General features: G+C 44.2%; 1 protein-coding gene across 6 annotated transcripts in view; it reads right to left on the reverse strand.

Annotated features, from left to right (window-relative positions):
* The window catches only part of Zfand6 (zinc finger AN1-type containing 6), a 60,165-nt gene extending 42,133 nt beyond the window's left edge, over positions 1–18,032 (reverse strand). For 5 of the 6 annotated variants that reach the window (XM_090321799.1, XM_090321797.1, XM_090321798.1 and 2 more), the window contains exon 1: positions 17,920–18,032. The gene's annotated coding sequence lies outside the window, so the exon portion shown is untranslated. Of the gene's footprint in view, positions 1–5,517; positions 5,581–17,919 lie in introns of those variants that run through there. The other variant, XM_090321800.1, reaches the window with a different exon arrangement.
* Between the last annotated feature and the right edge of the window lie 3,911 nt (positions 18,033–21,943).

Genomic DNA, 21,943 nt, shown 5'->3' on the forward strand with positions numbered 1-21,943 from the left:
GTGGCTCAGAGTGGTAGGGTGAAGGGCTGAAGAGCTCAGGGACAGTGCCCAGGCCCTGAGTTCAAGATCCGTGACTGGCCTTCTAAGGTGGATAAAGAAGTGGACAGAGCTGGGCGCTGGTGGCTCACACCTACAATCTCAGCTACTATGGAGGCTAAGATCTGAGGATCACAGTTCAAAGCCAGCCTGGGCAGGAAAGTCCATGGGACTCATCTCCAATGAACCACAAACAAAACAAAACAAAAAGCCAAAAATGAAGCTGTGGCTCAAATAGTAGATCACTAGCCTTCAGCAAAAAGCTCATAGACAGTGCCCAAACCCTGAGTTCTAGCCCCAGTACACATGCACATGCATGCATGTATGCATACGCATGCATACACATACACACACACACACACACACACACACACACACAAAACCCACAGAGGAAGAAAAAAAAAAAAAAACAGGCCTGGGTGTCAGGAAAGACAGATTCTAGAGATACTAAGCATTTACAAATAGCCTGGAATGAAAGAACAGGGCGAAATCCAGCTTCTCTCTGGACTTAGGATTCAGAGCTTGAAACCATGCACACACAGGGCTCATTAAAAGCAGGGGAGTGGAAATTACTAAGAAGGGCAGAATGAGAAGAGTGTTAACTGTTCTGCAGAGGAAACTTCTGTGCAGGCCCCCATACAATACTGCAAAATCAGCCCGGAAGAGACCAGGGCAGCAGGTGTGACGAGGCCACCCTCCACCCAAAAACACTGCTAACACAATAAAGTCTAATGCATCCCAGCACATGTGGGGGGAGGTGGCTGTACATGCATATGCCAGTCCTGAGTCTTGAACTTAGGACCTAGGTACTGCCTCTGAGCCATTTTGCCACAGCTCCATTGCTGGCTCTCCTGATGCTAACTTGACGGTGAGAGTCTCACAGGCTTTCCTGCCTGGGCTAGCTTCCAACCACAATCCTCAGATCTCAGCTTCCTGAGTATCTAGGATGACAGACCTCGACCCAACAAGTCTGATTTTCTTTGCCAGTCCTGGGCTTGAGCTCAGGGCCTGAGCACTGTCCTTGGACTTTCTCAAGGCTAGCACTCTACCACTTGAGCCATAGCACCACTTTTGGCATTGTCTATGTATGTGGTAACTGAGGAATCGAACCTGGATCTTGATGCATGCCAAGCAAGCACTCTACCACTAGGCCAAACTCCGGGCCCTCAACAAGTTTTTGAAAACAAAATCCATTCAAACAGATGCACAAATGAGCCTTCATAAAGTTACCCACTAATATTTACCTACTTTCATAAAGAGGCCACACTGACAAAAAAAAATCCCAAACTGTTAAGTGCACCTAGCAGACAGAACAATGAGATCTTTTTTTTTTTTTTGGCCAGTCCTGGGCTCGGGCTCAGGGCTTGAAAACTGTCCTTGGACTTTCTCAAGGCTAGCACTCTACCACTTGAGCCTCAGCACCACTTCCGGCTTTTTGATATGTATGTGGGGTGCCGAGGAATTGAACCCGGGTCTTCATGCATGCTAGGCAAGCACTCTACCACTAGGCCAAACGCCCAGCCCCAGAACAATGAGATCTTAAAATACACTCAGTTTCTGTGGTCTTAGTTCTTCCAAGTTATAGCAATTTATTACTCAGTACACTTTATCACTGGGAGGAAAAAAAGACATGTGGGGACATGAGGACACCGACACACACACACACACACACACACACACACACACACACACACCACTCAATGCTTGCCTTCTACATGACTTCTACCATTTTTCTGTCTCTATTCTAAAATAATAACAGACAACTATCATTCATACCTTTCTCCAACATTTAGGTCAATTTAAGAGTTCTCCAAACTAATTTTTACTTTTCCTCTGAAGTCAATCAACTAGTAAGAGTTGCAGGCTCCTGTCCGCCAGAGGCAGGTTTGGCAGAGATTCAGCAGAAAGAGCCCACTAAGGGATGTCATTCTGGAAGGTTCACTGCTCCCTGGAGCACAAAGAGCAGGTAAACCTTTACCTTGGGTGGCCATTAAATGTAATCAACATCCAAACTCCAAATGCTTTTACTAAGATTATTACATACAATTATCTCCATCTCTAACTGGTAGCAGGAAGATTAGATTTTGCTGAAGAAAACAAGCTGGAGGCACAGCTAGGTGGAACGTGACTTATATAGCAATGCACAAAGGCTCCAGTTTGAGCCCACCATACACACACACACACACACACACACACATATGTTTTCTCAAGCTTCAGACTATTGAAGGGGCTGGGTGATCCTTAGCGGTTCGATACTTGCCTGGCATGCAAGCATGCCAGGGGTTTAGCTTCAGAGGCCTGCTAAGCAAAACCAAACAAAAGTAACAAAAACCAGAAACACAGAATAGTGGTGTGATACGAATATGGGTAAACTTCTCCCTTCTAATCCAAAGGTTAAAATAATAAAATGAAGTGAAATAAACCTGCCAGCTGCCAGCCTTTCAGGAGGCTGAGATCTGAGGATCACGATTCAAAGCCAGCCTGGGCACTAAAAACATAACATTCTGAATTCCAATGGACTAACAAAAAGCTGGAAGTGGAGCTGTGTCTCAAATGGTGAAGCACCAGCCTTGAGTTTGAGAAAGCTAAAAGCACAGTGCCCCAGCCCTGAGTTCAAGCTCTACTACCAACACACCCAAATACAACTTTCCCTGGAAAGAAACACCATGACACCTCTCAGCACAGAGAGACTAAGTTCTCAGTACACTGGAACTCAAGTCTCCAGAATGTGGGTGAAGTGATGCCGATTCTAAAATGAATACAACCATTTCTTATTTTGGCTTAGTCTGTGCCTCGACACTGCACACACTCAATTTACTAACTAGTATTTATCTTCAATTTTGCTTTAAGACAATTTTAAAATGTGTTCTGCTGTGACAACTACTTTATGCCCTGGTGGCAGTAACCTTTGCAAAACAAAAACAGCAACCTTGCCCCACATTGCAGGCCAGTCCCGCTTGTTATCTTTCTGCATCTAACTGAGAACCTATATATACATACTGGGAGTGTACCCATGTGCCATTTTTCAATCTGCGATCAAACACATTTTCTGTTTAAGTATATTCTGTTTAAAAACCCACGGGCTGGGACAGTGGCTTACTGGGAGAGTGCTCACTAGCCCTGGGTTTAATTCCTCAGTACCACATATACAGAAAAAGCCAGAAGTGGTGCTGTGGCTCAAGTGGCAGAGTGCTAGCCTTGAGTAAAAGAAGCTCAGGGACAGTGCTCAGACCCTGAGTTCAAGCCCCAGGACTTGCAAAACCAATAATAAATTAATCAATTAATTAAAAAAATAAAAGCCCAATCCCGCAGTAGGCAACAACAAGGGCTATTAGAGCATTACATGCTCAGAGGTGGGGGTTGCCAATGTCATGATTCCTCAGAAGCATTCCTTCAGGTGTGTGCAAGTGGGCAGAGGGAAAGTAACACCAAGAGCCACCAAAATAACTACACAACAATATATGCAGTGACTTGCTCAAGTGGGTAAAAGCCCACTTTTCCTTCAGCTAATTTCAGTACCCACAAAATGGACTCAAAGCCCTTTGCATCGTGTTAATGGTGTTTCAAACAGATAATTTATTTAGGAAACACTAGTGACTAGAGGCCACTTCAGAGAATTCTGCTTTACATCTTTGCAATGGAAATCGGTGCAATCTTTTTTTTTTTGGTCTGTTGTGGGACCGCTCTACAGCTCAAGGATACCACCCTACCCCTTGAGCCACACAGCAGCTTCCAGTTCTCTAGTGGTTAACTGGAGATAAGAGTCTCACAGACTTTGGAACCTGGCTGGCTTTGAACTTCGATCCTCAGATCTCAGCCTCCTGATTACAGCCTCCTAGGATTATAGGTGTGAGCCACCCCACCCAACAGGTACAATCATTTTGCAAGGCAATTTTACCAGAAATTATTCACATCCTCTGAGTTATGTTTATAAAAGAAAGAAACCTGTTTGAAGAAAGGAAACTATTTTACAGATCTATTTAGCAATATGTCCAGTGAAATAGGAGCAAAGTAATGGAAACTTTGGAACCTAAGAGAACAAAGATTCATTACAGTCCTAATCAACTTAAGACAAGGGTAGGGCTACAACAATCAAAACAAACTTAAACAAGGATACCACAACTTCGGGGAGGGGGAGAAATATACATGCATATATAAAACTGCCCTTATTCACAATTATCAGGGCTGGGAGTGTGGCCTTAGTGGTAGAGTGCTTGCTTAGCATGCATGAAGCCCTGGGTTAAATTCCTCGGTACCACATACACAGAAAAAGCTGGAAGTGGTGTTGGGGTTCAAATGGTAGAGCTCTAGCCTTGAGAAAGCCCAAGGACAATGCCCAGGCCCTAAGTTCAAGTCCCAGGACTGACAAAGAAAAAAAAAAAAACAATTATTGGGAAAATGTAAAAATAGGGAAGAAAGACAAGAAGGTGAGACTTGTATGTGACTCTTAATATTTTATAAAACTGGAATTGCTTAAGCAACTGCTATAGCTGAAAAGCATTAATTTAAAGACATTGCCTATGAAGTGAAACAAGCTGCAGAGGAAATGCAAGCACCCTGGTTGAAAATTCCTCACAGGCATTCCTATCTATTCTTGAAATGAACTTTTACACCTTAACTTCTTTCTACTAGACCAAGAGCAGGCAGTAACATCATGCAAACAGTTTCCAAAGAAAACTTGACAGTAGTGAAACCACCAAATTATTTCTTAGTAAGAAATGTCTGTACATTCATATACTTTTTTTTCCAGGTCTGGTAGCCCATCTATAGCTTCTAAAACTACAAATACTTCATTTCCTGTTTCAAAAGAATGTTCATTACTTATCTCCACCTTCTTGGAAGAAAGGAAAAGTTTTTGGGGGAAAAGCAGTTTTACTTTCTTCATACAATATGAATCAATGATCTCCTTTTAAAATTTTTTTAAACAGGACTAAAATTATAAGCATATTAAAAATGTCAATATATTGCGGAATTGAGAATACACTCATTAAAAAGAGAGATGAAATAACAGGGGTTAAAAATGAAAGCAAAATTGACATTTCGATTCTTTAAAAAGGAGAAAATTAAACCTACAACCTTGATGGCTCTTTGAGCAACTTAACACCTTTGATTTAAAGAAAATGACACATAGCCCCTCCTCCAGGTGTCACTTGTAGAAACTGACAAATGACTACTTCGACGTCTAGCCCAAGAGAAAGCCTGTCCCTGGAAATGACCTTTAATTCAAAGATCGCGGGTGACATTCAAAGTCCCAAGTAGAAATACTGATCAAAGAAAGTCAAGTTTGAGTCTCTCAACACCTATTTCCTGTCTAAACAAGCCCTTTTGTTCTGTCTGCCTGCTTAATTTTAATGTCCAGTTTATCACAAAAAAAAACAGAAACAACAACAAAACCTACTAGGCAAAGAATCAGAAAAGAGCACAAGCAAAAAATAAATAAATAAATACAGGAGCATTAGAAGATTAGAACAAAAATCCTACCAATAAAACCTCCACAATTTTCTGTCTGCTTCACCTCAGATTAACTTGGAGCTGGACTCCAAAGCAACCAAACCTGATTACCAAGCCCCGCCTTCTCCAACGCTAGTGGCCGGGGAGGGGAGTCCCCGCCCAGTGAGTGAAACTGATAATGGTGATTGGATATGGCTAATATCCATTATTTTAAAGAACTTTTCCTTGCTAGCAGGTTAGGTTAAACACACTAAAACCCCCTGGATAAGCAGGTTTCTTAAAGAAACAGTAGAGAACGCTTCCTTTTTCCCATCCTGTACGATTTGCTTTCTCTTTTGTCTTAGGTGAAAAATAAACTAAGGAATGTTAATGAAAAGCATACAGGAGCTGCTTACACATGAAGTTTAGTGATAAAAACTTTTAAAATATGTGTTCTGAGTATAAGGCATTTGATATTTTTTGCAGGGCCATGAAGTTAAGCTTTAAAAACAAAGATTCCTGTTCTGGAGTTCAGTTTGAAATTTTAAAGCAACTACCAAAACAAAAAAAAAAAAAAAGAAGGAACCATTATAGATTTTTCTAAGACCTACAGAAAGAGCATGCTTTAAAGTAAAAACATACCAGCAACTAAAACTTCAAATCTAGAATACTCATTTCCAAACTCGATCAAGTCCTCAAACTCTTTATCAAGTCCTCAGGAGTCCTGATATCTTTTCAATATCACAACAGAGTAAAATCTTCAGTGACATCAGAGACAGATTGTTTCCACTTAAAAGTGAGGAGAAAATTAAACAGAAATACCACTTCTGTGGACAGCTGGGTGCTCTGCTGCGGTGAATGCCAACTGATACCAACTGAGATGGAAAAAGAAAAAAGTTTGTTCTAATGGCACTGCCTAAGTAAAAGATTACTTATTTTATTTTGTGGTGCTGGGGGCTGAACTCAGGGCCTCACTGTATATGAGCACTCCAGCTCTAGGTAGAAGCTTACAAAGGTTTCCTTCCCAGCCCCCACTCCCTTTTAAGGAGGAAGGAGCCAGGCAGGACTAATTAATAATCCTAGCTGTTGGCGATGCTAAGATCAGGAATGGAGGTTTGAGGCCAGCAGAGCAAAAAGTTCACAAAACCCCAAAGACCCCATCTTAACAGAAAAAATCTGGGCATGGTGGTATATACCTTTTGTCCCAGCAATCCTGGACAAAAAGCAGGAGGCTATCTCAAAAATACTCAAGAGTAAACCAGGAATTAGTGACTCATACCTGCAATCCTAGCTACTCAGGAGGCTGAGAGGAGGATGGCAGTTCAAAGTCAGCCCAGGCAGAGAAGTCTAGGAGACTTTATTACCAATTAACCACCAAAAAAATCTCCAGGTGGAGCCTTGGCTAAAGTGCGCTACATTTGGGGCGTTGGGGGTGGGGGGGGATGGCCCTCAAGGATAGCACCCAATCCCTGAGTTCAAGCCCCAGAAACAGCACCAAGAAATAAAACAGAAACAAAAAAAAAAAAAAAAAAAAACCCACCCGATTATTTTTTAGAAACACAGGTACTAACTTGCCTTGTTATCTGACTGATTCAGCAGCATCTGTTTATTTAGGTGAAGTGTAATTTTCACCTCTACCCAAAATCGTTAACTGTTCATACAAGTAAGTACAATAAAGGCAAATTAGAACAAGTGCTTTGAAATGTTTTCAGTTAAGTTTTACGCAGTATGGAATTCTAAATTCAATTTAGTTTTCAAAGTTCAAAATCTTACCATTTCCCTCGCCGCCCCCCCCCCCGAATATTTATGTATTAGAACACAATCCAACACAACTATTTTGAGCACATAAAGACATTGTTGTGACAGAATGAGCATTCGTGGCATTGCAGATAGATTGTGAATGTGGAGGAAGACTCTGCCGAACCAAACACACACAGCCGCAACATGGACTGCCACCCAGGTACACACACAAAGCACCAACTCAGAGGCCTCTCCCAGGACCTTTCCAGGACTTCCTATCTAAACCGGGGTTTCTTCGCAGTGTGACCCTCCTTACAAAGCGACATTCAAAGCAGACGAGGAGCAATCACCAGAAAAATCAGAGGAAGAAAAACATGGTAAATGAACCCCCCAAAAATGTGAAAGGTTACAGGAAGGAGGGTGGGAAATCTTTTTAAGGTTTGACACACACAGCATCAGAAGACAGTTGTAGGACCCAAATGAACCTCTGCTCTGAGGTCATTTTTTTTTTAATTTCCAAGTTAATTATTTGCATCATCCTCCCTATAACCATACCACTATTATAATAGTAAGACACATCTACAACCCAGAGAAAAGAAGAAAAGATGTGCCTATGGATTGCCAATAGTTTACAGATCACAGGATTTAAATTTAGGTAATATACAGATTAAAAGTTAAGAACAACCTGCTCAGCTATGTTTATCTCTGCACTATTCACAATAGCCAGGTGATGGAAACAACCCAGATGCCCTACTGCAGATGAATGGATACAGAAAATGTGGTATATATATAAAATGGAATTCTACATAGCCAACAGACAAGATAAAATAATGGCATTCGCAGGGAAGTGGATGAATCTAGAGTGAATCATGTTGAGTGAGACAAGTTAAGACCTAAGGAACAAAAGGCACATGGTATCCTTAATATGTGGCTATTAGATCCAACAGTACAAGAGCAAGGACTCAATATTTGCATACCCAATGCTATGGACATGGTATTGGAAATATAAACATAACTACATAGACATAAAAACCTATGACTCTATAGACATAATGTTTTATTTCATAAATTAATGTGTATCTATGAAATACAAATCCTTAGCCTAAATTTGATTATGTTCTAAAAACTAAGTGCCAGTGATTGTATATAGAGATTCCCTTCTTGAACACTTGTTTATTAAACATGTCATTTGAAATATGATGTAAAAATCAATGTTAATAAATTCTTTAATAAAAAAAAGTAGCCTATGAGATTAGACTGGGTCACTCTCTCACTCACATCTTAGAGATGGCCCTGACCGGTCAGCATGATTCTTGATGCTAGGCGCAGAATAAAACTTTGTTTAACTTCAAAAACAACCAGTTAAGGACAGAAGAAAGTAGCAAAAATAGAAGCGATACCCAGGCCGTAAAACTACAATCTGGTTTACATGAAAACAATATTGCTTTGTAGGAACAAAGAGCCTGCATGGAAACTTTCAGACTCTCTGATTAGATGTGAGAATATCATTTTCTGAAAGCCTGGATTCAAAAGACATACTGTCTGTTCTTTCCGGGAGTCAGGACTTATCAGTTAAATATAACTCACTCATTCGTCACTGGACAACTTAGTGTCACTTTATTCTTTTAATATGTTATTGTTATTAAGGTACTGTACAGAGAAGTTACCATTTTATAGGTCAGGTAATTAGAACATTTTTTGTGTGTGGATGTTACTCTTCATTCTGCTTTTGACTAAAAAGATCCAATATGTACAGCTAGCTATGTGTGGTGTCTCAAACCTGTAATCCTAGCTACTTGGGAGGAGGCAGAGACAGGGACTGAAGTTCAAGACCAGCTGGGGAATAAAACATTCAAAGTCCCATCTCAACCAATGGCTGGGTGGAGGGGTACACACCGGCTATGGGAAAGCGCCATCACCAGATTCACGGGCGTATGCCTCTCATCACAGGGACCTGGAGAAGCAGGGCAGGACAATCACAGCCCAAATGGTCAAGGAATAAAATGAGTTCCTACTTCAAAATGACGGGCTGGCAATGTGACTTAGTGGTAGAGTGCTTGCCTAGCATGCATCAGGCCCTCAGTTCAATTCCTGAGTACCACATAAACAAAATACCATAAATAATAATAATAATAACCAATGCAGCTGGGCTACTCACCCTACCTACTCAGAAGCTGAGGTCTGTTTGAGGATCGCAGGTGGAAGCCAACCTGGCAGGAAAGTCCGTGAGACTCTTTCCTCCACTTAACCACCAAAAAGCCAGAAGTAGAGTTGTGTGGCTCAAGGGGTAGAGCACCAGCCTGAGCACAAAAGCTCAGGGACAGGTCCCAAGCCCTGAGTTCAAGCCCCAGAACTGTCACTGTCTGTCTGTCTGTCACACACACATACATACACACACACACGGGCTGGAGATAGACCTCAAGTGATAAGAATGCCAAGCAGAAGAATTCCATTCCCACTGTCACAAATAATAACAGTAATAATAAATCCTTTACAAACCATCAATCCCTAATACCTCAACTACTAGGAATAACGTTCGGCATACTACACGGAGAACAGGGAAAGGGGCTCAGATAACCAAGCCACTAACCTTGGCCAGTCCTCAGACACGCCCGATGGTGAGTACAGCAGGTGATGGGAGGACTTGACATGGCAGGGTCACCTTCCTCTTGGGATCAGCAAGAATGACTCCCTGCCAGGGCAGGGAGCAGGGTCTGAGGCCAGCCTGGGCCAAGAGGCAAGGAGCTATCTCTTTGGGCCTTGTGGTGGGAAGCCGTAATCCCAGACAGACAGGCAGGATGAGAGAGCACAGTCTAGGGCAGGCACCAGGCAAAAACTGTGAGACTTTACCTGAAAAATAACTAAAGCTGGGGGCATGTGTCAAGGAGCAACCTAAAGGCCCTAAGTTCAAGTCCTAAGACAATGTCAGGAGGCTGAGATCTGAAAATCACAGTTCCAAGCCAACCCAGCCAGACACAAAAGTCTGTGAGACTCTTACCTCCATTAACTACCCAAAGGCCAAAAGTGGCACTGTGGTTCAAGTGGTAGAGCACAACCCTTGAGTGAAAAAGCTCAGGGGCAGTGAACGCCCAGGCCCTGAGTTCAAGTCCCAGGACTGACGCTCACACACAAAAATAAATACATATTTGAGTTTGTAACTCTTGGTGTGTCCCTTCTAATTTGTTATCAAGAAAACCGCAGAAGGCATGCATGGGGAGTGGAGGAGTGCAGTGAGGGCCTGCTCAGCAAAACAGGAATGCAGAGCAATCGTTTAAGGCCACATACAGATTAAAAAAAAAAAAAAAAAAAAAAAAAACCAAGGCTGGGAAAGGGAGAGAGCAGTCCATGTAAGACACAGTAAGGTGCTTTGTTTAGGGACTGGAAAGATGAATAAGGTTGCCAATAAAGAAAATCGCAAAGAACCAGGGACCAGGGCATCAAAGGGAAAAGCAGGCATCATCCTTGCATACGCCTCACGCGTTGTTAACGCTTAATGATAATGTTGACACCCAGTAAAACTGCTAGATACAGGAAATATTGGCAGGCTTTTATTTCTCTAACTGCCTAGGACTGAAAAAAATAAAAGGCGAAAGATTTTTCTATGTGCTTTTTTGATATTTAAAACCAAAGACAAAAGAGTTGAATAGTCTCTTATCCATTAAAAAATAATACTCAGCTACATGCTGGTGGCTTGTTCCTGCTCACCCCAGGCTGAGATCTGAGGCCAGCCAGGCCAGGAAAACACACGCTTTTCTTCAATTAAGCACCCAAAACCCAGAAGTGGACCTGTAGTGCAAGTTGGTAGAGCTCCAGCCTCCAGTGAAAAAGCCAAGCAAGAATGCAAGACCCTGAGTTCAAGCCCCAGTATTTACACATCACCCTCACACACACTCTGGACTAGCACTGCCCAAATCAAAACTTCTCTGGAACTGCATGGATTTCCAAATTTCTACTTAGTCACATTAATGATACATTATATGTAACAACCTGTGCAAAATAGCCCATTACTTCAATATGTACCCATTTTTTAAAAAAAACAAGATATTCTGGTTCTTGTTCTGGACTAAAGATCAAGTACACAGCAGACACTTAATGGCCACATTTCTACTGTCAGAGCTGGCTATTTTTTTTTGCCAGTCCTGGGCTTGAGCTCAGGGCCTGAGCAATGTCCTTGGACTTTCTCAAGGCTAGAGCTCTACCACTTGAGCCTCAGCACCACTTCCAGCTTTTTTCTATGTATGTGGTACCAAGTGCTAGGCAAGCACTTTAACCACTAGGCCAAACTCCCAGCCCTGGCTATTTTCTTTTCATTTAAATAAATCACTGTAGCTATCAGAAATGGGACCACATATTGGGATTTGTATTTCTTGCTGCTGGTGTCCTCTCTCTCCCTCTCTCCCCCCCCACTCATCCAGTGCCTCCCCCTCCTTCCACCCTCCCCCCAATCCAGTGCCATCAGTGATAGCCACACAGCTTCTGAGCATTGGACATGACTGATCCAGGTGAGGAATGGAGGTGTGCATGTGCCAAGTATATGTGTGTGAGTTCTGAAGCTTGAACTCAAGGCCCAGGCACAGTCCCAGAAATAAATGCGATTACTTTTAATTACCTCCAAGTGGTAGGGCTGCTTCCACCTCTCTCCTGCCCCGTTTGCTTAGATTTTGTGATCCAATCAGACTGCTTCAGGGAACTTTGTATTACTTTGCCCCTTGGTTTTTCATTATGAATTTTCAGCTAACGCTCTACCACTTAGGCCACAGTTCCATTTTGGGCTTTTTGCTAGTTAACAAGAGATGAGCATCTAACTGATTTTCCTTCCTACTCAGGGTGGGAACTGGGATCCTTAGATCTCAGCCTGCTAAGTAGCTAGGATTACAGATGTAAGCCATCAGCACCCAGCAGGAAGGGAATTTTTAATATTTCATTAAATAGCCACACATACATCATACATACATACATCTCCCAAACAGAAGTTGGGAGATGGCACACTGGAAAACACAGCTATGAAAGAAGAAATGAGACACTGAAATAGATTACATACACTTAATGAACTGCAATTATTACACATTTTTACAAAAGAAAATAGCCAAAATACTCTCACAGAACCAACAGGATCTAGTTTTTATCATAAAGATTCAAGGAAATCACAATTATGTAAAAGAACATGTTGTGTTAATGAAAGTTTTCAAAAAAAAAAGAACATGTTGAAAGGTCTTCTGTAGGAAAAAAAAAAAAAAGCTGAAAATTCATAATGAAAAACCAAAGGGCAAAGTAATACAAAGTTCCCTGAAGCAGTCTGATTGGATCACAAAATCTAAGCAAACAGGGGGCAGAAGAGAGGTGGAAGCAGCCCTACCACTTGGAGGTAATTAAAAGTAATCGCATTTATTTCTTTTATGCCAGTACTGAAACTTAAACTCAGGGTCTGGGTGCTGTCCCTGAGCTTTTTTGCTCAAGGCTAATGCTCTACCACTTGAGCCACAACTCCATTTTCAGATTTTTGCTGTTTAACTGGAATTAACAGTCTCTCAAATTTATCTTCCAGCTTCCTTAGTGAGGACTACAGACATGAGTCACAACAGCCCTTGGCTTCAGAACACTTTTAAATCTGAAAATTCTTTCTTCATTGATTTAATTGCCTGTTTTCCCAAAAAGATCCAACCTCCACGACACGAAGAAAAGATCCTATCTTGTTAGTAACTATACCCTCAATGCCTTGTAATGTCTGGTATGGAGCAGGGGACACAGACTTGTAGAATAAAAATTGCAAATGCAAGGACTCTTTACACAAATGTGTAATGCACGCTGAGGGTGTGACTCAGTAACAGGGTGCTTGACTCAGTCAGTGTACATGAGGACTTGGAGTTGGTGCCTGGCAACCAAATTTCAGGATAGGGCATACATTGTTATGTTCAGTGGTATTGAATAAACAAAATACAATAGAGTACAGGTACATTATAATACATGATATAGGTCATTTTTATCCTTTTTATTTTGGGTGGCTTGAAGGTATTTTGTTGTTTCTACCAATATTTGACTGAGGGCTTGAAATCAGGGCCTTGAGTTTTCACTTAGGGTTTCTACTAAGGCTGGTGTTTTACCACTTGAGCCAGGTCTCAAGTTCATCCTGTTCACTGGATCACTGGAAGGAAGACTCTCTCAGATTTGTCTGCTTGGGCTGGCTTTGAACTAAGGCCCTCACATCTCAGCTTCCTGAGTAGTTAGGATTATAGGTGTAAGCCATGGGCTCCCTATCCTCTAGAGAAAATTGGAAGTGAAACTGTGGCTCAAAGTGGTAGAGCGCTAGCCTGGAGGAGAAACGCTCAGGCCATGGGTTCAAGACACAGGATTGACCCTCCACCCACCCCCCCATCCTCCCAAAAAGTGACATTTTAACAGAAATGTGGCTGCCTGCTGCAGAAAAAGGGACAAATTTAAGAGGATAAAGCTTTGCTTGTTTGTGGACATCAAGATGGCCTGACAAGCAAAACCCAGGAAAGGCAAGAAAGATCCTGAGATGCAAGCAAGCCCCACTTGTCAGTCTACATCTGAAACACATCTGAAACACGGCTGTTCAGAACTGACAAGTTCTACAGGGAGATCACATTCCAGATGTTAAAGCCAATCTAGAAAAAAGGAAAATATCCCAGTAATGATATGTTCCGTTAGGACATGCTGACAACACTGTTTTCAGTGCTTTTTGGAGTTAAAAATCTGGCAAAAAAAATAATAATAAAATCTATTTTACCTGGTTTTCTTTGTAATGTGGCTATCAGAAAATAAACTACTTCCAGAAGGGGCCATTCTTGGCTCGAATTTTATTTCTATTGACAACACTGGTCTACAGTTCACAAACCCCAAGAAAATGTTTGAATATTATTTTGTGCAGTGAAGAGTTATTTAAATGTTCTGAGCCTTGGAGAATCATTATCTAGTATATACATTTAAATGATGGCTCTTCACTAAGCAGAGAGCACTGTAGGGAACAAAAAATAAGGCTATGATTCCAATTACATAAGTAAATGGAACTACATCAAGCAAAGGTGCTAGCTGGACTCTGATGTTCATGCATATATCCGAGCTATTTAGGAAGCTGAGATCTGAGGATTATGGTTCAAAGCCACCAAGGGCACTAAAGTCTGTGAGACTCTTTTATTTCCAATAAACTACAAAAAAGCAAAGCTGGAAGTGCAACTGTGGCTCAAATAGTAGAGCGCTAGCCTTGAACACGAAAACTCAGGGGCAGCTCCCAGGCCCTGAGTTCAACCCCCACAATCAGCACACACACACACACAAAAAAAAAAAAGTGGTAACAGATACCTCTGAGATGAACTTTGAAGATAGAGCCAGGCTACCACTGCATAGAATTAACTTCTAAGCCAGGTGCCAGGGGCTCACACCTGTAATCCTAGCTAGCCAGGAGGCTGAGATCTGAGGATCACACTTCAAAGCCAGCAAGGCAACTAACACCCATGAGACTCTAATCTCTAATTAGCCACCAGAAAACAGGAAGTGGTGCTGCGGCTCAAGTGGTAGAGTGCTAGTCCTGAGCTCAAGGACAGCCCAGAGTTCAATCCCCACAAGTGACAAAGAAAAAAAAAAAAAAAACTTCTAATAGTTTAGAAAAAAACACCGAAGTTGTGTGGTAGTGGCTCACACCTAGAATCATGACTGAGACCTGCCAATCTGGGTCTAAAAATACTCATTTCCACTCAACCAGGAGAAAAAAAAGCTGGAACTGGAGGTGTGGAAAAGTAGCAAAGTACCAGCTGCATGAGCAAGTGGGAAACCCCACTTGAGTTCAAGCCCAAGTAGCAGCATGAATATATAAATAAATAAATCAGAAACAAAGGCAGAGAAGACCAAAAATACATATCAAGCATCGTAACAGTAGATCTCTACGGTGGCATTAAAGGTGGAGTTTGGGTTATAATCCATCCCAAAATTAATAAGCTCCCCTCCTCCATACACACACACACACACACACACACACACACACACACACACACACACACACACACACACGGCTGGTGCCTTTATAATCAATTACAAAAAAAATTTTTTTAAATACAGCCGTACAAAAATGAAACATTCTATTATTTCTCTTGCAAGATGCATATTACAAGTGTTCTATTCTCAAGCTACTTAGGAGACTGAAATCTGGGGATGCCAGTTCAAGCCAGCCCAGGCCCTGAGTTCAAGCCCCAGGACCAACTTGTGTATATATACATGTGTATGTATGCCCACACACAGGTCTATTCTCATGCCTTCGAACAATTTCAAACTGTTCACATACTATCTTTGGGAAATTAGGGAACTATGGCTTCATTGTTTACATGGAAGCACTGAGGCAGTTTCAAACCTAAATACTTATTAATATGTGGCTCCTGAAATACCAATTACACATCTCCCTCTAGAAGTTTTCTAAAAACATACAGGACCTACTTGTGTAGTGTTGCTCTAGTCCTAACATTCTGCCACTTGGCAGCTGATGCCCAAGGCAGAGCGAGTGAAAACCTGGGAACACACACACATTTCTTTCGCAGGACGCTAAGACAAAGGAGAAGTATGTCCAGTATTCTACCAGACTGAGGGGAAGAGAGGGCCAAAGAATGGCTGACTGCTCTGTAAAACATCAAGTGCTTCTCCAGCTGAAGTTGTTGCACTAAGAAGAAATACAAAAGTTCTACAATGGAATTTGAAGGAAGAGAGATTCATCAAGGAACAAAATAACAGGGAACTTTGGTTTCTTACACAAACATTTAAAAACTAAACCAATCACCAGGGCCTTAAACAATATGGAGAAAGTTTGCCCATGTGCCAGTTACTGGATCTTGAATTTGAGACCTCCTATTCTCACTTAGCTTTTTCACTCAAGGCTGACCCTCTACCACTTGAGCCATCCCTCCACTTCTTGTTTTTTGCTGATTAAAGAGGTTTTTTTTTACAGGTTTTTGTACCTGAGGTGGCTTCTAAACACAATCTGGGACTTGTCAGTAGCTAGGATTATAGGCTGGAGCCACCAGCACCCCGCAATACAGAAAATCTTAAGGACTCTCACTTATTCCTAAATATGTTCATCTATTTGACTCCCGACCAGCTAAAAGCATCTCAGGCATTCTACCTTAAGTAGAGAAACACTTGCACCACAAAAGCTGGCAACAAGAAAAGTTCATAGAACACACTGATAAAGGCAAAACAATTAAAAAAAAAAAAAAAAACTAGCTAACCGCCCAGGAGTAAAGATTAGCACCATGTAACATAGTAATGAAATGAACTACATCCAGGCACACACTATTTTTCTAAAGCTCAAAAGCAAAATAAAGGGACTTCACTGTTTACAGGTACAAATAAATGAAAACACACACACAAGTTATTTTTTTCAAAGGCAAGAGAGAAAGAAACACCAAGTCCAATAGGGCAGAATGTTTACCTCAGAGCAGGGAGCCAGTGGCTCGCTCCTGTAATTCCAACTACTCAGGAGGCAGAGATTTGAGGATTGAGATTCAAAGCAGGCCCAAGCAGGAAAGGCCAGAAGACCAATTGACCAGCAAAAAATCCCCAAGTGAAGGTGTGGCGTGGCTCATGTGATTGAGTGCCAACCCTGGGTGAAAATACTAAGGCCCTGTACCAGTGCACGCACGCATGCACGTGCACACACACACACCTCAATACTAAAAAACAGGAATCCTGGCCAGGGAAGAAAACTCCTCAACAGACTCAGCACTTTGTTTTTGCTCCATCTCAGTGGTTTTAAGGGGAGGAGTCATGATGTTTTATTGCTTCATCTTCTTATATGACATCAAGCTGTGTGTTCTATCGTGGTATTAAATACATTTTTAGTGCTTTTGAAAAAAAAAAAAAAAAGCTTTTGAGGTGCAGGTGACACCCGATCAACCGGCACAGATTTAAAGTTCCAAACCTGATATTGTGAGAATGCTCCAACAGGAAGATTATCCCTACAGTCAAGATAATAAATATTTATTAAATCCATCCACTCACAAGTCTTCCTCCTGTATATATGTGATCCCTGACTTCTTAGATATGTTCTTAAAACGTTTAAAAAAAAGAAGATTGGGACGACAACCCGTTTTGAAATTTTACACACGCTCACTCTACAAAATCTTTTTCCCCGGGTTATGTCAACAAGTGTCCCGAAAGCGGGGACACGATTAGTACACGGTTAACCTTAAAAAAAGAGTTTACATTTTCACTTAAACACAAAACGACGTTGTTCTGGACCAGGCCTTTGGCGCGGGGGTCGGTGAAGCCCTCCGGACGAAGGCCCGCGGCCGGCCCCGGGCCCCGGCTCCCCGCACCCCGCGGCCCCTAACTTTGGTAAAAGTTGTTCCGGTGCGACATTTTAACACAAAAGAGTCACAGCCGCCTCACCCCGGGCCCCGACCGCGCGTGGACGGGGCGGACCGGGGACCAACTCGCCAGCCGCCCGGCCTCGGGTGCGGGGAGGTCGGGGTCAGGGCCCGGGGTGACGGACGCGGGGACCCCGCGGCCCGACCCGGCCTGCGGCTGCAGACGGGGTACGCACGGGAGCGGGGACCCCACGAGAGGCCCGCGCGGCCCCGGCACCTGCTGCGCCCCCCACAGCCCTGCGCTTCCGGCCGGGACGCGAGCCGGGCCTCGCCACCGTCCGGAGGGGAAGGGCGGGCCCGGCGCCCCAGGGAGCCGCCCCGCGAACCCAGCCGCGCTCCTCACCTGGCGGCGGCTTCCTCCGCCTGACGCGCTGGCCGCCGCCGCCGCCGCCCGGTCGCCGCCGGTGAGTGGGGGACAGGTGAGGCCGCCGAACGCCCGCTCGCTCCCGCCGCGCCGCCGCCGCCGCCGCCGCCGCCGGCCCCTCCGTCCGCTGTTTATTAAACTTTTCTGTTTGGTTGTTCGGCCTGTGACGTCACTGCGGGAGAGGGCCCCTGATTGGCTAACGCCCGACGCTTACGCGACCGCTCCAGCCCACTGCCTAATTATTACCGGCCGGGGCGGAGCTACCATCTGGAAAAGGAGAGGGGGCGTGGCCAAGGCTCGGAGCTCGCTGCTATTGGTCAGCGCGGAGCGGAGGGGCGGCGCCGAGCGCTGTGGGCACGCACCGCCCGCGCGGAGCGCAGACCCGGGTGGACGCTGGTGCGGCGCGGGCGGCTCTCTGCGACGTCCGGAGGCTTGAAGCGGCACATGGGTGCCCCGCCGGGCCCTCACCGCCCCTTGCACGCGCCTCCGAGGCCTCCCTCCCCTAGTTTGTGCAAGCGCAGTCCGCCGCGCGCTCGGCCCCGTCCGGAGCAGGACTCGGGAAGAGACGCGGGACAGGAGGCAAGTGTGCATTGCACGCGCATGTGCACTGCGGACCCCCCCCTCTCCATCGCAGCCTCTCCGGCGGCGCGGACCCCACTTCCTACCTGCGGGGTGCAGGCTGCATTGCTTCTCCTCCCGGAGCAAGTAAGGAGGGAGACACAGCAACCTTCCAGAAGTTTCTCCGCCGTCTTTCCTCCCCTCCCCCCGCGCGCCCCCCGCCCCGCGGCAGCCCAACAGGATGCACAGGTGGTTCATTCCTACCCAGATTGAAGAAAGAGGTGAACCCTCTCATGAGAACCCTATTTTTGCTAGTCATGGGATTTTTAATGTAAATTTTTATTTTTAACCTTTTTTTTTTTTCTTGTCAGTCCTGGGGCTTGAACCCCTGACCTGGAGACTGTCCCAGAGCTCTCCTGATCAAGGCAAGCGCTCTGCCACGCTGAGCCACAGCGCCCCTTCCGGTTTCCTGGGGGTTCACTGCAGATAAGAATCCCTTGAACTTTCCTGCCCAGGCTGGCTTTGAACCATGATCCCTCAGATCTCAGCCTCCTGAGTAGCTGGGATGACAGACCTGAGCCGGTGTATCCTGAGGGCTGAGTTCTTTGGTTCTCATACATGTGGTGAGGGCTCTTCAGAAGTTTAGGATTTTGAAAAGGCTAGGAGCTGGAGTAGTTGGTTTCTTGTTCTGGGCAGACTGGGACAGGGAAGGAGTTGTTGACGGTGGATCCCTGATTGTAGAGATCATATTTCTTTCTCCTTTTGGTCCAAGATCAGGACTCGAACTCAGTGTCTGACACTTTTGCTCACTGGGTGCTTTTCCGCCTGAGTAATGCTCCCAATCGCAGGCATATTGAATGCATGAGCTTGCTGGAATAGGATAGGAATTCTCCCAAGAAACTCTCCCAAAGTACCAGTATCCATGGCTCACCCCTGAAATCCTAACTACTTAAGAAACTGGGATCTGAGAATTGTAGTTCAGAGCCAGCCTGGGCAGGTGTATCTGACAGACAATTATTTCCAATTAACCGGAATACAGAAAAGCTGTAAGAAAAACATCTGTAATTCTAGGTACTCAGGAAGCTGAAATCTGAAGATCACAGTTTAACCTACCCCCAAGTAGCCTATATGCAACTAACTAGGAAAAAATGCCAGGTCTAGTAGAGAAAAAAACTTAGGGATAGCTCCCAGGTCCCAAGTTCAAGACCTAGTATGTGTACCAAAGTGGGGGGAGAAAAGGGCTAATGCTAGCCCAGTTCTGGTGGCTCCTGCCTGAAATCTTAGCTGATCCAGAGGCTAAGATCTGAGGATCATTCAAAACCAGCCTGTACAGGAATGTCTGTGAGACTCTTATCTCCAGTTAGCCACCAGAAGACCAGAAGGGGCACGGTGGTTCAAGTGGTAGAGTGCTACCAAAACAAACAAACAAACATAGGCTAACTCACAATTAGTTATTAGGTTCATTATAATAGATCTTAAAAAGCAAAATTGAGTAGTTGTCTGTATTCTGTGGGAGATGGAAAGCCATTATAGAGTAAGAAGGGAAGTGAATGGTACATGATAAACAAGTACATAGATACTTGTTGGTACTAGAAATAACTTTTGCAGCCCAGGTTTCTTTCTTTACAGCCTAGTACCTAGTTATCAGGTGACAGAACTATTCCGGAAGAATGCAGCGTTATGTCTGAGCTCAAATTCTTGAATTCTTGCACAGTCACTTTTTTCCTCTTCCTTTTTCAAAGCCCACTGCTCTGTCCATAAATCTACAAAATATTGTCCTAACATGTGTGCGTGTGCATACAGGTGTGTGCACATAGGCATGCTAGGTCCTGGGGCTGAAATACAGGGCTTGGCACTGGCCCTGAGCTTCTATGCTCAAGGGTAAGAATCTGCCACTTGAGCCACAGCGCCACTTCTGGCTTTTTCTGTGTATATGGTACCCAGGAATTGAACTCAGGTCTTCATGGATGCTAGGCAAGCACTCTACCAGTAGGCTATGTTCCCAACCCTTACTGGTTATTTTCAGGGTGGAATTTCACGGACTTTTCTGGTAGACTGTGTAAGGTCCCAGCTTTACAGTTATCATCAGGGATAAAAACAGAGATCAGTCACATCCTTTGTGAAACATGTCACCCCAAACCACTGTGGCCTATCCAAGGGCCCAGCTTCAGTTCATGTGCTGTGTTTGTTTCCTTAGAGCCATGTCTTCCTGACAGTGGACTTGACACCAGCAACTGAACACCAGATGCAGAGGGAGCCGTCATAGGTCCGATCAAAACCAAAAAGGTCCTTTTTCGTTTACAGAGCACCCCAGGCCTTCCCCAAACTTGGATGGGAAGCAGAGCCTGGATACAAGTTCTTGAGATTGTGTGGCTATGAGCCCCATGTTTCTCCTCTGACCCTCTGGCGCCCCAGTAATTGGCTGGTGGTAAATGTGCTCCTTTACAAAGTGCAGGAAAGATGGGGTACTCTCCTTGGAGCTAGGTTGACTATCTGAGCCTGGCAGCTTGGAGGGTGGCGGGGGTGGGGGGGAGAGGGGGGCAAGGATAAGTGTCATTAGCTCAGAGTTTCAAAAGAGTCAGCCTGCAGACTTCCCAGACAAAACCCAGGCTAGAACGAGCTAAGAACACAACTCACTGGAATGCTGCCCAGAGGCCAAACAGTGCCAAGCACTGAACCATGAAAATTCCCGCTGGCACAAAGCAAAACCACTTCTGGGTGAAAGGTTAGGAGAGTTCTTTCAGATCCTAGCCAAAAGGACTAGACAACTTTAAAAGAATTCCCAGTGATATGGAGGCATGATAAATGGGGTGGCATTGATCAAGATGCATTACATCCCATATAAATGGACACCTTGAACTGAAACCCCTTTGTACAATTACTAAATATAATAAATAGCTGGGTGCCAGTGGCTCATGTCTGTACTCAGGAGGCTGAGATCTGAGGATCAAGGTTCAAAGCCAGCCCAGGCAGGAAAGTTGTTGAGACTCATCTCCAATTCACCAGCAAAATAGCCAGAAATGTAGCTGTGACTCAAGTGGTAGAGTGCCAGCCTTAAGTGAAAAAGCTAAGGGATGATGCCCAGACCCTCAGCTCAAGCCCCAATGCCAGCACAAAATAAATAAATAAAAGGAGTTCTATGGCGTGAAACAATAAGAACAATCTAGAAGTTAGGGTCTGGTACTCATGCCTATAAACCTAGCTACTCAGGAGGTTGAGATCTAAAGATCGAAGTTCAAAGGCAACACAGAGAGAAAGGTACATAAGATGTTCCTGTTCATCAGCAAAAAGCCAAATGTGGAGCTGTGGCTCAAAGTGGCAAAGCACCAGCCTTGGAAGTGAAAAATCTAAGGGTCAGCACTCAGGCCCTGAGTTCAAGCTCTAGTAAGGACACAAAAACAAAACAACCCAAGCTGAATTTCAGGAAACATGGAGACCCTGTGTG

The sequence above is a fragment of the Megascapheus bottae genome, chromosome 30 (genome assembly GCF_031878675.1).
Source record: "Megascapheus bottae isolate mThoBot1 chromosome 30, mThoBot2.hap1, whole genome shotgun sequence".
Taxonomy (NCBI): Eukaryota; Metazoa; Chordata; class Mammalia; order Rodentia; family Geomyidae; genus Megascapheus; species Megascapheus bottae.